The following is a 17,785-nucleotide window of genomic DNA, read 5'->3' on the forward strand; positions in this document are numbered from 1 at the left end:
GGAGGTTGAGAGAGAGAGAAACTAAATCATGAACCTCAAAAGACTGAAAAGCTGAAAATAGCCTGGAAGATAAAAGTTTTGATCCAGGTCATGTTTTTCTTGCTCTTTTCAGTTTTTTATTCTATTGTGCAGCCTGATGTATAGGCCTATATACTGTATATATTGCAGTCTTTTAAACTGAAACAGAGACAGTGATAGACAGGAACACAATATATATATATATATATATGCTCTGTCAAGGAAAATAGCTCCAAACAAAGCTACAGCAGAAAGGTGTTTTGTTCCTGAACGATTCAGTGTTTTTGAACAAATCATTTCAATAATTGATTCAATGACTCACTTGTGAAGACAGTCACTTGTTTCATTCCTATATTTATGAACATTTTTTAACAAATTGTTTGAATAAATGATTCACTTATTAAAAAACAGCCACTTGTTTCGTTCCTGACTGTTTTGGAACAAATCAGTTGAATGAATGATTTAGTGACTCACTTATTAACATTTGGCCCTCTAGCAGTTAAAAACAAAACTGCATGCATTTTGCGGAAGAACATCGTTTTGGTTGTGCTTCAGCTCTGCGTGACTGTGAGGATCAATATGACCCTTCAGAATTGATAATTCTTTACAACACACTCAGAACTTGTAGAGCTACATGTGGCAGTTTATTTGTTCAATAAAATTGAGTGTTGAGTATTATGTGTTGAGTAATAAAAACGCCATCTCCACGTCGCATTTACAGTATTTCAAATCCCTCAGTTCGAGCAGCCATGCGATATGGCTCTATATCAGCACGGCTGTGATTCGGCCATAGGTAATCACAGCTGTGCTGATATAGAGCCATATCACATAACTACGAGTGTGATTTTTGATGAATTTGATGGCACAAGTCTTTAAAAACCCTATTTTGTGAGGAACTACTTCCTTCTGCCACGGATTCAAATCTAAAGTTGACAGTTTAACAGTTGAGCCCAAGCCTCCATTACTAAAACGCCTTTTTAGAACTAGTAACGAAGGAACGTTGAGTCACTTCATTGAAGCTCATTGTAAAATGTAGAGTATTATGAGAGAGTGATTGACTAAGCAAATGCATTACTTTTATCTACCTGATATTCTTCAGGTCAGTCTTATATTCATAGTCACAAAATCAGTTTGAATGTACGCTGAGGAAAGCGATATCTTTGTCTTTGTCATTTTAATATTTAAGAGGATTTCCCATGACAGCGCTAGTCAATGCATTTGTCAGTTGCGTCTCGTAAGATGTTGTTTAAAGTAAAACCAACGTCCTTGTTTCCTTATTTCAGTCCATTCCGATATAAAAGTCTTTGCAACTGACTCACTCACTCATAAAGAGTCTTTGCTGCCATCTAATGGCATATTAATGTAACTTTTACTGAAGTCAAAATCACTAATAGACTCTTTCTGAGATCTAAACAACTACATTCTCGCCTAAAAACACTTAAAAAAACATATTGTTACAAAATAACAATAATATCAATAAAAATATGGTGGGTTTGCTCATCCGCCATGACACTCGCTGTGAGCATGCTGAAAGCGGAGTGATTCAAACTGTGAAACGGTTCCTGTGGGGATACTGGTAGAATATCACATGGCTGGACAGACCTCTCAGTCAATCAGATTCGAGAACCGGAACAAACTGTTGTATAAACAATTATATTAGGCTTACTATAGTGAATCAGAGTAAGACAAAAATATAATTTCTAAGAAGGATTGATAATGTATTATATTGACTCATTAGGGCCTGAACACCAATGAAATATTTAAGATTAATGGCCATCAATTAAGAAAAATTAATTTCAGCTAACTTTGGCTTTCCAAAGCTAACCAGACAAACCTGGTTATTGTATTTTGAAGCCCCTGGAAATAAGTTATGTGGTTGGTCAAACACGCTTGCCCTTCTGACTAATGACCGAAAATGCAGAAGGAGCCCAAAACTGTTAAGGGGCAAAATATGCTGATCCACGAGGCCTTGAGATTGAAGCACTGATGTCCATTAGCCTGGAGGAAAAGTGCTAAGCAGACAGAAGCACAGAACACAGAGTGACCCGTCTGTGTAAACCTGAACTCAGCAGCTCTGGCTCACCTTTGATAAGATGTCATCACTGCGGTACACTGCATAAATACCACGCTGTCAGGAAGGATGAGATCTGACCTGCCATGGCTGGGCATGGTAAGAGCTGATGGTGCTGCCACAGCACACAAACACTACACACTCTTTTCAACACACAAACACAGATCAAATACACAGAGGGCATATCTGAATGTGAGCTTTGCCACCTTTACCTCAGAAGGCTTCCTATGGCTTCAGAAGTTAGATCGACTCCTCTGTGCCAAAGGATTACTGTATGCATTTAAATTTTAAGCAGGACTTTGAGACATATCCTGGGAAACTCTTTTAAAATAAACTCTTTTGAGTTTGTCAACATATTCTAACGTTTATACCACAAAACTTCCTTCCTGGTCCATATAGAGCATTACTGAAACTGATCTGCAAAAACGCTCATTCATAAACCATCATGAATAGAATGTCACAACCACGAGCAAGTTCACATGCAGTATAACAGTCCATATAGTTCATAGTCCAGCAAGCCTGTTATAACAGAGACCATTTACATTTACAATTAACAACCTTATAGGTACAGTAGCAAAAACACATGGGACTCAGTTAAACTGAGCTCTGTTCTTCAGAAAAAATCTCTTCAGATTTCCAGCATCTTTTGCACATTTTAACCCTTTATAACAGTGACTGAATGATTTTGAGATCCATCTTTTCACATGGAGGACAACTGAGGGACTCAAACACAACTATTAAAAAAGGTTAAAACATTCACGGATGCTTCAGAAGGAAACACAATGCATTAAGAGTTGGGGGGTGAAAACTTTTGAAGAAGTCCAATTTTTTCTTATTTCGTTTGAATATCTTTTTCTTTTATTTAGTACTGCCCTTCGGAAGCAACAGAAGATACTTGCATATTTCCCGGAAGACAAATTAAATACAATTTACCTTGATCTTCAAATTCCAAATGTTTTCACTTCCCATCTATTAATGCATCATGTTTTTTTTTATGGAGCATCAGTGAATGTTTGAAACTTTTTTAAAAGTTGTGTTTGAGTCCCTCAGTTGTCCTCAGTGTGAAAAGATGAATCTCAAAATCATACAGTCACTGCGGGAAAGGGTTCAAATTTGCAAAAAATGCTGGAAAACTGAAGAATCTGCAGGACCTGGAGGATTTTTCTGAAGAACAGAGCTCAGTTTAACTGCTCAGGACAAACAACGGACTCATGAACAACCATCACAAAACAAACAAACAGTCGTAGATCATCCAGGTAACCGCACACAGTATTAAGAATCAATGGTTCACATACTTATGAATGGGGTTATTTTAATAAATTCAGCTTTTTTTTTTTTGTCTTGTGGATTATATGTAAACATCTTTTATGTAAAATATCTTACTCAGGACAGTACTAAATAAAAAATAACATGCATTTTGCATTATCTCCCTTATTTTGTTAAAATTATTAACATTTTCACAGATTCTGCAAGTGGTTCACATACTTTTTCTTGCAACTGTATATGTATATATATATATATATATATATATATATAATATCGTGGCCATGAATTTGTTCTCTCGTTTTAGTAAATCATGGCCACGATTTCATTAGCCACGTTGTAGACTACTAATTTGTTCCCTTGATTTGATTTAACTAAAACAAGGGAACAAATTATTACAACATGGCCACGGTTTAGTAAAACGAGGGAGCAAATTTATGCACACAATTTATTTAAAATGAGGGAGCAAATTAGTGAAACGTGCTGACGCATTATTAGTAAGTCATGGGAACAAATTGTTAATTTGTGGCCACGATATACATATTTTTTTCCTGCATATCATGTGCGGAGCTCTGTACTTTTGCACTAATGGTAAGTTTTCAGTATTACAGTGTGAATGCTAGTTGGTTCAGTTTGATTCATATCCATTAATCAATTCAAACTTCAGTGAATCAGTTCAAAACCCAGACAAATGATTCATCCATCTATTTATCAAACCTCCAAACCACTTTTAGGGTTGTGGGACAAACTATTTATTTGTGGTTTATTTCCTTTGATCAGTTCAAAATGTTTCAGTGACTCAATTCAAAACTCAGGCAAGTGATTTGTGTGCATTAGCACTTAAAAATGTTATACATTTTATTTTTTTTAAGTTTAATTTTAATGTTATAAATGTAATTATTATATATTATAATTTGGCTGAAATGATCCCCTTTCTGAGTAAATAAATATCGAGATAAAAACCGATCAGGCATAACATTATGACCGCCTTCCTAATATTGGTCCCACATTTGCTCCTAAATCAGCCCTGACCTGTCGATGCATGGACTCCACTAGACCCCTGAAGGTGTGCTGTGGTATCTGACACCAAGATGTTAGCACCAGAACCTTTAAGTCTTGCAAGTTGTGAGGTGGGGCCTCCATGGATTGGACTTGTTTGTTCAGCACATCCCACAGATGCTTGATTGGATTGAGATCTGGGGAATTTGGAGGCCAAGTCAACACCTCAAACTCGTTGTGCTCCTCAAACCATTCCCGAACCATTTTTGCTTTGTGGCAGGACACATTATCCTGCTGAAGGAGGCCACAGCCACCAGCGTTTCCATGAAAGGGTGTACATGGTCTGCAGCAATGCTTAGGTAGGTGGTATGTGTCAAAGTAACATCCACATGGATGGCAGGACCCAAGGTTTCCCAGCAGAACATTGCCCAAAGCATCAAACTGCCTCCACCAGCTTTCCTTCTTCCCATAGTGCATCCTGATGCCATGTGTTCCCCAGGTAGGCGACACACACGCACCCGGCCATCCACGTGATGTAAAAGAAAACATGATTCATCAGAACAGGTCACCTTCTTCCATTGCTCTGTGGTCCAGTTCCGATGCTCAAATGCCCACTGTTGGCGCTTTCGGCGATGGACATGGGCACCCTGACTGGTCACCAACTATGCAGCCCCATACGCAACAAACTGTGATGCACTGTATATTCTGACACTTTTCGATCAGAACCAGCATTAACTTCTTGAGCAATTTGAGCTACAGTAGCTCGTCTGTTGGATTGGACCACACGGGCCAGCCTTCACTCCCCATGTATCAATGAGCCTTGGCCACCCATGACCCTGTCGCCTATTCACCACTGTTTTTCCTGCTTCTAGCACATCAACTTTGAGGACAAAATGTTCACCTGCTTCCTTATATATCCCACCCACTAACAGGTGCCGTGATGAAGAGATAATCAGTGTTATTCACTTCACCTGTTAGTGCTCATAATGTTATGCCTGATCGGTTTATATTGAATATTGTCAAAAGGCAAGATATAACCGCTCAGCCCTTTTAAAGTCATCTTCACTGAAGCAGAATATTCATTGAGGGAGAAGTCTTGAACTTTTATTCATTAGGAACTTATTGGATGGTCAAAAGTATCCATTTCGTAATGGAGTCAGATGGTTGGAGCGGAAGAACTGAAAAGTTCTTCAGTTTTTTCATTTATTTAGTTTGAATAACACAAATCGATGGAAAACATACAAGTTTTGATTTATTTGATGAGTGTTTGCATTCTCTATGGTCTATTCTATTCATTTATTAGCTAGAAGTACCAAGAATTAGCAGTGGTACTTTTGGGATTCATAATCTCTAGCACCACAGACTGTAAAAGTTTTAAGGAACATTATGCTATAATATCACTGAAGGTAGCAGTACATTACCAGTAAACAGCTTGCGAACAGTTAATGTCCTCACGTGGTGATTAGCGAAAGTAAGAATGTTTTTTCATTCCCAGGGTGTAGCTAAAAGTGAAGCATGGTAGATGTTTAGAGAGCGGCCTGCAGTTCGTCATTTAATCTCCTGGAGGAATTGAGGATCAGTGTTTGATTAAGACAGTCGTTTACGAACAAACAGAGCTGACAGCACGATGAGCCCTAGACAAATTGGCTTTGGCGCTAAATTCATTTATCTTACACAAAGAGAGACCCTTTTTCTCACAACCTGCATCGGGGGGCTTTCCATTAGGATAGGAGTGGAAAGACCGGACGGGGAGTGATAGAGAGGTAGGGAAAAAAGACTGTGTGCTGCGCAGGTTATATTAGCATAAATCAGCCGGCCCATATGTGCTGTAGAACAGCTGCTCTGAGCTGTATCCCATGATGCAACCCTATGCCCATGCACTTGTTGCAAAGGAAGAAGGACTAGCTTTGCCTTTTAATCCTCAGCACCGCCAAATTAAATCTGCGGGCTAGAAAGACGAGAGGACGGAGCCGCGATCATTTTCATTTACTATTTAATTGATCTTTCTTGCCGGTGGTGGTCTCTCTGGCTCACCCCTTTTTTCAGTCCGCGCGCATCAGTCTCAGATCTCGCTTTAACCTGGCAGAACTGTCCGACTCCAAATTGAATCTGGACGGGGAGATGGGGAGGGCTTCTCATTTGAGACTATCTTTAGAAAGAGGGCGTTAGGAGAGACTCCCGCTGGGCAGGAGAATGTGAGAGATAATCATCACAGACCTTGTGCTGACACACACATACACGCATGCACTAAAACATGCACACACTCTCTCACACATCCCAAATCCCTCGTCCTCAGGGCGCCAGGAGTTCTACATCTTTAAAACAGTCAATTTTCTCCAAAAAGTGTGCCACCTGCTCTTGGCAGCTGAATGGCTGGCACAGGGGAGATAAGTGAGAGGCAGCACCTGAGGGATTTGGAAAATCTGCTGCAACTCATCAGATTTTCCTGCTTTGCACTTCTCAAAAGTTCTGGTAATCACAGATTATAGTCTGGCCTTAAACGTGCATCTATATGTGCTTGCGCTTGAGCGTGTGTGTGCGGTGAGGTTTTGTGTTCGCTTGTGCGTGATTACATGAGCGTGTGTGTTTGAATTAACCTTTATCACACCCACGCTAGCTCAGGATCTCAAATTGTATATTAAATCGTGCCAAACAATAACATAGAGGCCTGTGCACTTGGATCAGCTTAGTAGCATTGCTGTAAGGAAGAGGTTTGTCACCAAGGCAACAACGCATAACATCCTGCAATGCATGAGCAGTTCGGCCTGTTTCTCAGGGGTACATCTGGACTAAATAAACTAGTTTTTGTTTTCAACCCTTCTCATTTTGTTTCACGCCATTGTGCGAATGACATGACTTTCAGAGGGTGTAACATTTTTTAAAGGAAGTCATTTGTGAAGCGCAATCTGTTGAGGTTCATCTGTCTTTTGCCACCCCTAGCAGTTAAGCAAATGTCGACTATCTGAAATAGTTTTTAGGCAAAACTCTGAAGATTATGCCACTTTTATAAGAGAAAATGACCTCAACAATAGGCCCTAAAGTCTCGGATTAAAACACAGAGCTGTCATTTGCACTTTACGGCCTAAATATATTTTTCACATTCATTCATTTAATTAAAGGTGCCCTAGAATCAAAAATTGAATTTACCTCGGCATAGTTGAATAACAACAGTTCAGTACATGGAAAAGTTGAGTTATACGTTGAGTTTCAAACTCCATTGCTTCCTCCTTCTTATATAAATCTCATTTGTTTAAAAGACCTCTGAAGAACAAGCGAATCTCAACATAACACTGACTGTTACGTAACAGTCGGGATCATTAATATGTACGCCCCCAATATTTGCATATGCCAGCCCATGTTCAAGGCATTACACAAGGGCAGGCAGTATTAACGTCTGGATCTGTGCACAGCTGAATCATCAGACTAGGTAAGCAAGTAAGGACAATAGCGAAAAATGGCAGATGAAGCAATAATAACTGACATGATCCAAGATAACATGATATTTTTAGTGATATTTGTAAATTGTCTTTCTAAATGTTTCGTTAGCATGTTGCTAATGTACTGTTAAATGTGGTTAAAGTTACCATCGTTTATTACTGTATTCACGGAGACAAGAGCCGTCGCTATTTTCATTTTTAAACACTTGCAGTCTGTATAATGAATAAACACAACTTCATTCTTTATAAATCTCTCCAACAGTGTAGCATTAGCCGTTAGCCACAGAGCATATAGCCTCAAACTCATTCAAAATTAAATGTAAACAACCAAATAAATACTATACTCACAGGAATCGATGCATGCATGCAGCATGAATGACTAACATCTTGTAAAGATGAGGGTTATATTAGCTGTGCAAACTTTGTTTATGCACTGTATAACTGCACTTATAGTCGAGAGTTCGGGAGGGCAGGGAGCGAGAGATTTAAAGGGGCCGCAGCCTGAATCAGTGCATAGTTAATGATGCCCCAAAATAGGCAGTTAAAAAAATGTATTAAAAAAATCTATGGGGTATTTTGAGCTGAAACTTCACAGACACGTTCAGGGGACACCTTAGACTTATATTACATCTTTTGAAAAGATGTTCTACAGCACCTTTAAACATCTGATTTTCTGTGATGTGTTGAAGAACAATGTTTTTGCAATTGATGTATGACACCATAATAATAGTAGTTCCTATAGCTCAACAGGTGGAGCAAGATTCTAGTGACATCAAGGTCAAAGGTTTGATTCCTATTCCATTTGTTAAATCCAAATGTGAATCTGGCTAACATAGAAAAGCATGTTGAAATTGTGAGTTTCACATCATAAACAAATCATAATGTTTTGCACAACATGCCATCATTTTCTCTCTCTCTCTCTTTTTTTTTTTTTTTTTGAAGTCTAGTTTTCATTGTTAATATGTAATACATAACTTAACGAGTTTATGTTCATGATGAATATGTTTGTTCTGAGGTAAATGTGACGTTATGTGTACCAGCGTTTTTATTAACGTCTAAACAATGATTGAGCACGATTACACATAATTTATATTAAAAAAAAAAAACCTTTTTTACAAGCTGAAGTGTTGTAAATTAAAAACATAACATTAATAAAAGGTTTCATTTGAATTACGTATATTAACGCAATTTTAATACATGAATCATTGTATAAATGTATTTTTCTGACATTTCTAAAAATATCCTGCCTAAAAATAACATGTAGGCCTATAATATTTTGTGGCGGGGATAAAAAAAAAAAAAATGTATTGTGATTAAAACAATTATAGCAGGTCGGAAAGAAATCCTTTTAATCAATCCCTGAAAAGACTAGGAAAGGTTGCAATCTAGATTCAAGCATGAGCATTATGTATATAGCCACTAAAATGTTTTGGGATATCCATCTTTTGCAATGTGGAAGTAAGCTATGTTCCATAAATGTTTGAGACTTCCGATTCATTAGCCGCTATAGGTAAATAACTAAGAATAACAAAGTGCAGTTAACAGTATTTGTGTTACAAACTAGTGTGTTTATGATTACGATAGTAAATGAAGCAGCATAATGGACTGTTTTTATACAGCTAAAATAACTGGATGCATGCCTGTTGTCATATGTAAACATGACAAATGTTATAAAAATACTGTATGCTTTGTCCTTTATAACTAAATGATGTTTGCAAATGCTGTTGAGACGTTTCTTATGTAACAGGCTATACTAAATTAAGACGGTTTAGTACGTTTACTCTTTTAGACTCCCTCCAGCTTTGCATTCTGACTTTGGGTGTTTTGAGGCATAATTAGCCCCCACCCAAACCACAGTCAACATGACAGTAAGCAGTCTGCAATCAAGGAGAAATTTCATAATCTCCCCAAACCTCTGCTTTTTGTCAACACTATATTTCATTACATGCATCACTTCACTTTAATAAAGCAAGATTATCTTCTCAAGGCTACACAAACAGTTTCACCCATCAGGACTGAAGATATGCACACAACCAAAACCACACAAACGTAAACAATCTCTCACATGCACAGTGAAATACTCACCAATGTGAATGCATGTGTAACTTGGGCACAGGCTGGAAAATAAAGATTACAGTAGTTTCAATTCTAGAACCGGATGTGTGCAGATAATTATCAGTGATGTTTGCTAAGGCAACCATCACTATTACTATTGCTCATACATATGCTTAGTGATTTGAACAAATCCCTAACTCTGTGTATAAAACTCAAGAACTCATCCCACACCCTTGTGCTCCAGAGATCTAGGAATGATGGCTCAATTATGTGTCTTGTTAAGAAGAGGTGTACCATTATTGTTATTCTAAGCAACTTGGTGAACCATAAAATGGGAGAAAAAAAATTGGTGAGGACAAAACCATGCATATCTTATTAGAAAATAAAAGAAACTTGGGCATGAGGTCTTTTGATTTGTGCTTTTGTAATCGCATAGAAACTAGAGGTGTGCAGCGAAGCAATTATCTGTATATGTATCTTTTGCATTGACAAAATGATTTATTTCCGCATACGTATTGGGATAAAATCGGCTGTGGAGGTGGTGGGCCTTAAACCAAAAGTGGGTTAAAAGTGGGTTTTCCATTTATAGTTTCCATTAAGAAAATATGCCTTATAATCCCTAAAATTATTTATACTTGTTTATTGCAATCTTATAAAGCTGATGTAACACTCTTAACCATAGAAGATCCTGTCAGGCACTTCATATATACAGTAAAACCTTTTAGGTGTTCACATCAGGGCCGAAAGGTGGTGACTATTCTAGGGGTCCCTGCGATTTCAACCACGATTTATACATTTTCAGTCTAATGAATATTTGTTATGATGTTTTATTAACAAAGTTCAGGAGAAGCACATTCAGTTAATCAATTATCGAGATAAGAGGTAGCCTATATACACCGTGTGCAGAATTATTAGGCAAGTTGATTTTCTAATCATATTTATGTAAAAAAAAAAAAATGCACAGACAAATCCAAATTAAACCCTGCGGCTCGTCCTAAGACACGAAACAATCGGTTTTGTGTGAGAAACCTAACAGTATTTATATCATTTTTTACCTCTACTACACCACTATGTCCACCACCACTATGTGGCGTAGTTTACGCAGTGATCTCTCGCACGTTTACGTCACTCATTGTTTACACAGTGCACAAACATTGTCGGTACGACGGCTAATCAAAATGGTACTTACTTGCGCTTATCCGGAACTAAAAGATTACGTTCTCTCGCGCAAACTCATTCGGGAGTGGTGACTCTCCACATATTCCCAACATCTGAGCCTGCTCGCCTGAAGTTTTGGTTGATTGCTCTTCGGCTGGATATCAACACACCCATTAACGTACTAAAGTTGTTGAGGGTCTGCAGCAATCATTTTTTCCCCTGATGATTTTACATACCCAGGAGAGGATCACGCACGACTTAAACCATCAGCTGTGCCTATGGTTTTTCCACATCCAACTGAGGTATGTGAACAAGATCTTTGTATGTGTCCTTTTTATTTGTAAAGCTGCCCTTACGAAAAGTAACAAAATAAAATTAAGTTTTGATGTAATAAAACCATGTTTTTAGTGGTTTACTTTCATTTGTATAACAACTGTTGTACTTCAAGCACCATGTTTAAACTATACACCAGAGCATGTACACACCTCACGCACCTCAGGCAGTTGGACATAGTGGTGTATTAGAGGTAAAAAATGATATAAATACTGTTCGGTTTCTCGCACAAACCGATCGTTTCTTGTCTTAGGACATGTGTCGTCACGAGCCGCAGGGTTTAATTTGGATTTGTCTGCGCATGTTTTTTTACTCTCATAGATTTTGTTACCATTGACATGCATTATACAACTGACAGACTGCAACGTTGGAGTTAAAAATCATCATTTGTGTTCTACTGAAGAAGCAAAGTCAACTACATCTTGGATGCCCTGAGGGTAAGAAGATAAACATCAAATTTTCATTTTTGGGTGAACTATCCCTTTAAGGCATGACCAATGGACATCAAAATGCTCAATGGGTCAGCAGGGTCGGACAAAAACAGGTGGAGAAGGAACGACACGTTAACTGCAAATGAATTAAGAATTAAGGTAAAGAATTAAGTGTAAAACCATCAGGAACACTTTAGTCTCCAGCGCCACCATTTTCCAGAACTGCAACCTACCTGGAGTCTCCAGAAGTGTTGTAAAACACAGAAAGACTGTTTTTATAGGCTTTGAGAGTGACTCTTGAAGGACCAGCATCACATCCTCTTATACCACTGTTTGAAGAATTTATCTTCCAGAATCTGGCAGTAAGGTGTGGGAGTTAATTTTTTGTCCATCTCCTATCCTGAAAAGTCCATCTTGCAGATATGGATTAAAAATGATCTTCCAAAACGTACTGACAGTTGGTTGCAGTTCTGGAAAATGGTGGCGCTGAAGAAAATCAACTTGCCTAATAATTCTGCACACGGTGTATACAGCAGACTTGCCTCTATTTCATGACAGTTTTCCAGCATCCCTTCACCATCCCTTATCCTCACTTCCACTTAACTATTCCTATCTGAACCTGGGATGGGGGAGTACCAAATTCTAAGCTCGAAGCCCTCCCCTTGGACAGCATGTCAAATATGCATAACTTTTACTCTATTTAAAGGTGCCTTAGAACTTCTTTTTAAAAGATGTAATATAAGTCTAAGGTGTCCCCTGAATGTGTCTGTGAAGTTTCATCTCAAAATACCCCATATATTTTTTTTTATAAATTTTTTTAACTGCCTATTTTGGGGCATTATTAACTATGCACCGATATATAGGTTGCGGCCCCTTTAAATCTCGTGCTCCCCTCCCCCGGAGCTCGCGCTTGCCTTAAACAGCAAACACAAAGTTCACACAGCTAATATAACCCTCAAAACAGATCTTTACAAGATTTTCGTCATGCATGCTGCGTGCATGGATCGGATCATGTGAGTATAGTATTTATTTGGATGTATTACATTTGATTCTGAATGAGTTTGAGGCTATGCTCCGTGGCTAAAGCTAACATTACACACTGTTTGAGAGATTTATAAAGAATGAAGTTGTGTTTATGCATTATACAGACTGCAAGTGTTTAAAAATGAAAATAGCGACGGCTCTCTTGTCTCTGTGAATACAGTAAGAAACTATGGTAACTTTAACCACATTTAACAGTACATTAGCAACATGCTAACGAAACATTTAGAAAGACAATTCACAAAAATCACTAAAAATATCATGTTATCATGGATCATGTCAGTTATTATTGCTCCATCTGCCATTTTTCGCTATTGTTCTTGCTTGCTTACCTAGTCTGATTGATTCAGCTGTGCACATCCAGACGTTCTGCCCTTGTGTAATGCCTCGATCATGGGCTGGCATATGCAAATATTGGGGGCGTACATATTAATGATCCCGACTGTTACGTAACAGTCGGTGTTATGTTGAGATTCGCCTGTTCTTCAGAGGTCTTTTAAACAAATGAGATTTATATAAGAAGGAGGAAACAATGGAGTTTGAAACTCAATGTATCTCTTTTCCATGTACTGAACTCTTGTTATTCAACTATGCCAATATAAATTCAATATTTAATTCTAGGGCACCTTTAATTATATGTAATTGTGAACTTGTGAACTATAATTTGCCATTCACGCTTTTCCATACAGGAAGGTATTCGCCTCCATACAGATCCCTAACAGAAACACCTTGGTAATCCACAGCATCCAAAGTGGTGAATTTTGCAAAGGCAAGCACCCCTCACAAAATCTTCTTATACTGTATGCAGTGCGAGATACAACGATTCAGAAGACTTGTTAAGGGATCCCTAGAGTAAATGGAACAAAGGCTTTTCCTATCCACTCAAACGTTCCTTAATCAGTGCCTCTGGGAAATCCTCTAATATGCTCATTAATTAATTTTATAAGAGAATAATTAAAACTAATATTGATGTTTCTGGTTCCATATACTGTCTAGACTTGGAACATAGGAAAAACTTGAGTTTTGCACCCCGAGTCGCAGTGTCACAATATGGTTTATGTTACACATTCATTCCAGAGTATGGAATATGCTGTGATACAGTACATTCATTAGTCTTGATCTTGTCTCTAGAGATATTACTTCATCATTAATGCAAGAAAGGTTGCATCCGTTTGTTTCAAGGCGTTATCTTTGATATTTTGATAAGGTTTGTGCTTGCACACTATTTCCTACAGATCTCTTGGTGGATGCTTTTACAAAGTGCTTTATTAATGCATATCCCTTAATTACAGTCTGATTAAAAGACATTTAATGTGTCTGAGGACGTACCAGCCTCATTAATGGACCAGGGCAGTGTTTTACAGTGAATAATAAATCTCATATTGCCTGTAGATTATAGATAGTATAAAAATACATATTGAGTATTGAGATAATAGCATATTATAGTTTATGGCATGCTGTATTAGAGACTGGGGCTTTTGTCATGCTCCAGTGAATATTTTTCAAAGTAGATTCCTTTATGAAAGTCAATATCTGTATCAAACTCTGAAGTTTTCTCTTCAAAAGAGCTATAAAATGTACACCATTATTATCCAGAAAAAGAAAAAAGAAAGAAACACACACTGACCTTTTGTGCCAACATAAGCCAGTGCAATGAGTTTTCATGAATGGAACCTGACAAAGACTTGTCAAGAATTGACATGTTTGAAATGTGTAAGGTATGTCAGCCATATGGCAACTAGCCCTAGTCTTTCTTATAACATATTTACAATGTCATCATCAAAATTTATTAAGCAATCATCTGGTTTTTATGTAACATGCTGTGTATTATAATATTGTTTTACCATAAAACTATATACCGTATATTCCACAATAAAGTGCATATCTGGGAGTTCAAAAGAGTTTATGGTCTCTTATACCACATTACAATGATCCTGATCAGTGTTAAAAGGATAACAGCATTATTGGTTGCTGTTCTATGATTAAATGGCTTTATGTAACAAACAGCTTCTTAAAAAAGTATTTGCAACTATGCTTGAAGATCTATTTGAAAAACAGTATCTTTAGATAACTTAAACATGCTTTGTATGTCATTTCCAGTAAATGAGGCCAATGTATTTTGTGAAATGAGACACTTGCTTGCATGAATATCATTAAAATGATAATGATCATTATTATCATTGTTAATTAAATGATTTCTTCCTGCTCCCCTGTATTCTCCGCTCATCTCAGCTTGTATCATAATCACTTCCATCACTAATGAACCAAAACAACAACAACAACAACTTAATTCATTCAGTTTTGAACATCAGTTCAGTTGTTTACTGCCGTGGTACAAGAATGAAGAAGAACTGAAAATAAAGGCAAAAATTAATTAAAAAAAAAAATAAAAATTATTTTTTGAAGTTGATGGAGATACAGATGTTGATCTTTGGGTGCCATGTTTATCTCATGTTGTCACAATGGAACTTTCCATTAAACAGCTTTTTGCCTTTCATCAAAATTCAGGATAACATGAAACAGCAAAAATGTTAAATGGTGGCACTTAAAAATATCAGTAACTCTTTATTTTAGGGTCTTTTAACTCGTCGCTTATTAGTATGCATATTACTACGATATTGGCTATTTATTAGTACTAATTAAGCACATATTAATGCCTTATTCTGCATGACCTTATTCTACATTCTTAATCCTACCCAATACCTAAACTTAAAGGTGCCCTATAACTTCTTTTTAAAAGATGTAATATAAGTCTAAGGTGTCCCCTGAATGTGTCTGTGAAGTTTCAGCTCAAAATACCCCATAGATTTTTTTTTATTCATTTTTTTAACTGCCTATTTTGGGGCATCATTAACTATATAGGTTGCGGCCCCTTTAAATCTCCCGCTCCCCCTCCCCCGGAGCTTGCGCTTGCCTTACACAGCTAATATAACCCTCAAAATGGATCTTTACAAGATGTTCGTCATGCATGCTGCTTGCATACAATGGATCATGTGAGTATAGTATTTATTTGGATGTATTACATTTGATTCTGAATGAGTTTGAGGCTATGCTGCGTGGCTAAAGCTAACAGTACACACTGTTGGAGAGATTTATAAAGAATTAAGTTGTGTTTATGCATTATACAGACTGCAAGTGTTTAAAAAAGAAAATAGCGACGGCTCTTGTCTCCGTGAATACAGTAAGAAACGATGGTAACTTTAACCACATTTAACAGTACATTAGCAACATGCTAACGAAACATTTAAAAAGACAATTCACAAATATCACTAAAAATATCATGTTATCATGGATCATGTCAGTTATTATTGCTCCATTTGCCATTTTTCGCTATTGTCCTTGCTTGCTTACCTAGTCTGATGATTCAGCTGTGCACATCCAGACATTCTGCCCTTGTCTAATGGCTTGATCATGGGCTGGCATATGCAAATATTGGGGGCGTACATATTAATGATCCCGACTGTTACGTAACAGTCAGTGTTATGTTGAGATTCGCCTGTTCTTCCGAGGTCTTTTAAACAAATGAGATTTATATAAGAAGGAGGAAACAATGGAGTTTGAAACTCGGTGTATGTCTTTTCCATGTACTGAACTCTTGCACGTTAAGAGTTCTAGTTATTCAACTATGCCAATATAAATTTAATATTTAATTCTAGGGCACCTTTACAACTAACTTACTAACTATTAATAAGCATTAAATTAGGAGTTTATTGAGGGAAAAGTCATAGTTTATATGCGTTCCCTATACTAAAGTGTTACCAAAATATCATACCATTGTTTTGGCCAACAAATATTATGTACAGTATAAATGTAAAATATGTGACAAAATGCCACAGCCTGAGAACATAGGTAAACCTTTCAGTTATAAAAGGCTTCTGCCTCCATTAGTTTGCATTTGTGTGAATGTGCGTCAGTGTGGTTTATTGTGTGCACTTGGGTTTTAGAGTTCTGACAAAACCGCTCCACCACAGTTTCCTTTAAGAGTCGCAAAAAAATATATATATATATTTGAAAAGTAAAAGAAACACGGGTTTAGAAATAGAACACCTCAACCCTGCAAACTAAACAGAGGTGCCCGCAGTCTCATCTCCCAATCTGAACTTAACTAAACAAGGATCCTCAGGACAGGAAATACAATAAAAAGGATGTTTTTATAGACATGACTTAATTAGGAAACCAATAAAAATCTTTGGGAGGGGAAAAGCCAAAACAATAAACAAAAGTAGCCAGCTAACTAATTTAACCTCTTACCTTGAAAAGAAACGGGACCAGAAATAATCAACATAACCTTACCTCCCTGGCTAACCACAAAACAGGAGAAAAAGAGAAAAAATAAACCGGTATCATGCTCCCTACATGGGTCTCCGTACAGTAAATTAGAAGGGTAGCAGTCTTGTAGTCAACATAATTCAAGATAGTCAAGGTTTACACACTGGAAATGATCAGCAACACAAAAACAACTGATCATTTGAGCTGGGAGACGAGAACTCGAGGAGCGAACGTCAGGAACACCATCACCAATCTGCTTCTGACAACTGTAACTGGCTGCACCTGTGTGCTATTAAAAGAGACAGACGGGAGAGGGAAACAAGGAAACAAAACAAAACACATGCACAGCATTAAACAACATTACATACATAAATTAAAAAAACAACTTGTTATCCAGAACTACTGATGATGATTTAACTTATAAAACAGATGGCTGAGTCAGCCTGCGGATCTTCTCCAGAGTGGCTGGACGAGCTCTGATGACGACACAGCTGTTTCACGATTGGCTGGATTCACCTCATGACAACGATCACATGTGTTTCGTGTTTATTCTGACACCTTCAGTTCCGCTAATGCTCACAAATCCATATTTTTATAACAGTTAAAGCTGTATTTATGTAGTCGCAATGTTATATTGTGTCATGTCTATCAAAATAAAACTGATAAAAAACGTAGACCCCACTTCAATGGTATTTAAATAATATAGACTT

The sequence above is a fragment of the Megalobrama amblycephala genome, linkage group LG8, assembly GCF_018812025.1.
Source record: "Megalobrama amblycephala isolate DHTTF-2021 linkage group LG8, ASM1881202v1, whole genome shotgun sequence".
NCBI lineage: Eukaryota > Metazoa > Chordata > Actinopteri > Cypriniformes > Xenocyprididae > Megalobrama > Megalobrama amblycephala.